The sequence below is a fragment of the Vicia villosa genome, linkage group LG2 (assembly GCF_029867415.1).
Source record: "Vicia villosa cultivar HV-30 ecotype Madison, WI linkage group LG2, Vvil1.0, whole genome shotgun sequence".
In the NCBI taxonomy this organism is placed as follows: domain Eukaryota; kingdom Viridiplantae; phylum Streptophyta; class Magnoliopsida; order Fabales; family Fabaceae; genus Vicia; species Vicia villosa.
Genome location: NC_081181.1, coordinates 8,033,508 through 8,037,880, shown reverse-complemented (window position 1 = coordinate 8,037,880; position 4,373 = coordinate 8,033,508). Strand labels below are relative to the sequence as shown.

General features: G+C 38.6%; 1 long non-coding RNA gene across 1 annotated transcript; it reads right to left on the bottom strand.

Moving 5' to 3' along the window:
* Positions 1 to 1,183: 1,183 nt before the first annotated feature.
* Positions 1,184 to 3,018, bottom strand: LOC131645819 (uncharacterized). The gene is made up of 3 exons (XR_009297200.1): positions 2,578 to 3,018; positions 2,179 to 2,444; positions 1,184 to 1,965 (listed from the first exon to the last, which is right to left on the bottom strand). It is a non-coding gene; the product is annotated as an uncharacterized LOC131645819 (long non-coding RNA).
* Positions 3,019 to 4,373: the final 1,355 nt, after the last annotated feature.

The window sequence follows — 4,373 nt, the reverse complement described above, 5'->3', positions numbered from 1 at the left end:
AAGACATTCCTATTCCCGATGCCCCCAGATCGGTGGAAGATATTTGTTCCTATCCTGAGATTCAGTTCAGTTTTGAAGGAACCGCCTCTGGATCTCCATAGATCTTTCGAAGGAGCAAGCCCTCTGATACATCAGATAAGTTGGAAATATCTACTCCCTGACGATTTATTTTCGTTCAGAAGAAGAACTCGTCTGCCCAGTCCTGATGGTTACTATCAGTTGAAGATGTTTTATTTTCCCGGCGTACACAGTTCGGAAGAGATATCTGTTCCTATTCCTGATAAATCAGACTTTCAGTTGAGGGAACCGCCTCCGGACCTCGTCGATCTTATGAAGGAGCAAGCCACTGATACCCAGATCAGATGGAGATATCTACCTGATTGACTTTGTCATTCAGAAGAGGATTGTTCTACTTATTTTCTAGCATCGAGCCTAGATCAGTTTAAAGACTTCTTTTCCCGGCGTATACAGTTCGGAAGAGATATTGTTCCTATTCCTGATAAACCAGACTTTCAGTTGAGGGAACCGCCTCCGGATCTCGTCGATCTTACGAAGGAGCAAGCCGCTGATACCCAGATCAGTTGGAATATCTTCCTGATGATTTAATTGCATCAGATGGAGATGTCGCCTTGGTACCCAGACCAGAGATACTTACTACCTATTGATGCCCAGATCAGCCGAAATATCTCAATTCGATGCCCAGATCGACTTAGACATCTATCCCCGATTCCTGTTCGGAAGACATCTACTACGTCTGATACCCTGATCAGTCGAGGATGTTCCTTCTCTTGATGCCCATATCAATTGAAGTTTTTTCTCTCTGCCTGTGGGTGCCCGTTCCTTCTTATCACAAGATGGAGCATATTTAATCATCCTGATCAATTGAAATTTTTTCTCCCTGCTTACGGGGTGGTACATTCCTTCTTATTGCAAGATGGAATCTTCTATTGATCAAGAGCGCAAATTTTCGAGTTCATTCTAGTATTCAATCTCCTTCCACCTCAACGGTTCGAAACTTTTGTTTCTCGCTCGCCGGGTTCAAGAAGTTTGAATAGGGGCAGCTGTTGCACCCCAAAATTTGCCCTCTTTAGTTGAGCTATAAGTTATAAATGACGTTTATTTCGTCATTCAACATTAAAGAAAATAATAAAGGGTTTCTCATCTGAGTGCTTGAATTTGTGGAGGTTCGATTGAGGTTAATTGGCTTATATGTTGAGGTTTTCCCTACGCCTCAAATATTTTCTTCTTCAAGGGTTCTTCGATGCATTGTTGTTGCGGTGTTTTGAAATACAAGTGCAGTAGCATAGGAGATTGACTTGTTCACTTGCTTTGGCCAATACATTTTCTGGTTCTCATCAAATACTTATTACTTCAATCACAAGTTAATTGAGATTTTGAGAATTAAGGTTAAGGATTCAAAGTTGTCATCGAAGTTTAGAAGCGAAGATTTACCAAGTGAACCAAGTTTCATTGAAATGGAGAGTTGATTAGAGTTTATTGATTAATGTTCGAAGTAATCTAAATTAGAATTACGTTCGAAGTTCTTTACAAGAGAAGAATCAAGAATGTTCAAAATCATATTCATTACAATTTACATCCACCAATAGTCCATCATTACATCAATAATTCAAATTCAATCATTCAACACTAGGTCCTAACTTTTTGAAAAGATATTTCTCTTAAATTCTATAAATAATGCTCAGAATCTTGGATCAATTCTTCTTGGCTAAGTTCTTTCATACCATATGAACTCTTTGTTTTTAAAACCATGTGCTCAACCTGCAAAATGGGAAATTGTACCGGTTCAAATACTCTTCACGCATAAGTTCAAGCCAACTCGATAATTCGAAACCGGTTCAAACCAAGACAGAATTCACAAAAGAAGAGAAGAAGAAATAAACAAAAGCCGGCACAACAAAGGGAACCGGTAGCAAGAACCATAACCAATCATTCATTCATCACCACCTGCAAAAATTGGCAGAAGAAAAGAGTTCATAACCGAAAAATCAGAAAGAAATGATCGGAACAAAATTCAATAACAAAAGAGATTCGACACAACAAAGAGAGGGGAGAACTCAGTATAATAGAATTGGAAAACAGAAAAAGGGGAGGTAACAGAGAGAAAATCGGGAAGGAGAAAAGAGAATAACAGAAAACGTAACAAACTTTTGCTCTCACCATTGAATCTTCATCTTCCTCTCATCATCTTCATCGCTTCTTCAATCTCCAAGAACTCTCCACCGATTCTTCATTCAATCACACCTTCACGTAATAATCTTCAAGACTCTAACGATTTTTACATCTCAGAACAACAATTGCAGCTTCACAACCTTTATCTACGAATCATCGCAAGAACCGCATCGCATTTGTCATCAATAACCTTCATTCTTCAATCTCCTCTCACGATTCAACCATCACACAGCTTCCTCTGATTCTCCAATCACCTTACGATTATGCAAAAAAGAGAAAATCTCATAATAACGACATCGTCATCATCAGGCTACAACAACAGCTTCGCCGCAAATGAAAAGAAAGGGGAAAAAGCATAATCTAAGAAGCGCGTGATTGGAGAGATACCTGTCTTTAACGGTGGAGTTTTCTCCTCGTCGGTACCATGGAAAAGGCGTCAAACATTCTCCGGTATATCAAATCGGAGTTGAAGCAGAGATTGTGGCGGAAAGAGTTGAGTCAAATCGGAAACGAATTGAAACTTGAACCGAGAGAGATTGAATGGAGAGGAGAAGCAACGGAAGAAGAAGAGGAAATCGGAGTGATAGCGATTTGAGATCGATAGCAGAGAAAGTTTGAGAGCAGATTCGAGATTGAGAGAGATTGAGGTGGGGATAACTTGATTCAGAGAGTGATCGAGAGTGACGCGGAGTGAGCAATCGGAGACGGGACGACAATTCCGGCCGCCGTCTGTGCTTTCGCGCGAGAGAGAGAGATGAGTCCTTAAGAGGGAATCTGATGCGTCACAAACCTTACCCTAATTCCTCTTTCCACTTTTTTTATTTAATTTCATTAGCATTGTATTAACACATTAATCTGGCATAAGGTTAGTATTAATTAATTACTTAATTAATTGAATCATAAAATCTGATGAAAAAATCTGGATAGACAATTCCTTTGGGCCATACACACAAATTCATTGCTATGCTGTACCCCCATAGAAGCCCATCACACGCCACATTTTTGTTGGCTGAAAGAATTGTGATACAAAAACTGCCTGGGCCACCATCTGTTTGGGCCATGCGCCCTTATCACTATTATACCTTGTTTTCATGTAGAACCCCCCCCTGATTCTCATAGAATTCATGTTTAGAATTGGTTCTTTTTGCTTATTTTTCTTAAGAAATAAAATGTAATAAAATCAATTGTTTTGTTAGATTTTTAGCAATGATTAAAAAATAAATAAAAACATGTATTCTTTTCTAGTTAGAATAAGATTTTTGTTTTCTATATTTGTTTTAGATGATAAAAGATAATCAAAAACATGTATTTTTCTTGTTAGAATTTAATTGTTTTGTACATAGTTTTGTTCCGTTACTTTTTAGATAAAAATGTATAAAACCAATCCATTTTTTATTAGATTTTTGTTGATAAGAAGATAATAAAAAAACATGTAATCTTTTGCTTGTTGGACTTTAATTGTTTTCTTACATAGTTCTATTCTAGTTTTAGTTGAAATGTCATAAAAAACAATTTAATCTTGTTAGATTTTTGTTTAGGATTTAATTAGAACTTAATTGCTAGTATTTTCTATAGCGTGCTTCCTTGTTACTACTGATTTCTTTGCTGAGATATGCGAGGTACTTCGAGGGAGCCTTCGACTGCTTCGTGTTCCACTTTATTTGTGGGACACGAATTCGCTTCCGATGCGACTTGACTTGTGTTGTGTTCCACTTTATTTGTGGACCACGAATTTATTCCCGATACGATTCACCTGATCTCTCATTGACTGAGATGTATATTCCTGTATTGTCTGGATTGTGTTTCTCTTGCAGGTTGCTTGTGTGGTTGTGTTTGATACGCACCACATAGCGGTCGTGATTTATTTTCACACCGCATTGCTTTGACGCTTATGCTAGACTCCTGGCTTTGCTGGATGTTAGATTACGTGAAGATTCTTAGTTCTGCTTGCGTTGCTAGCTCACTGCGGACTTGCCATCCGCTCGGTATCCCCTTTGTCCTTTTTACTCTTTAGCGCACCATATCTTGCCATGAGAAGAAGGTTAGGCATGCAGCATCATATTTGCCATGAGAAGTAGGACCTAGGCATTCATCTGGCCAAGCCCTCGAAAGAGGCTCTGTTTTTGTTGGTGTGTTTATATTTGTGCTTTGCGGCAGGGAGTCACGGTGTAATAAGTCCTATA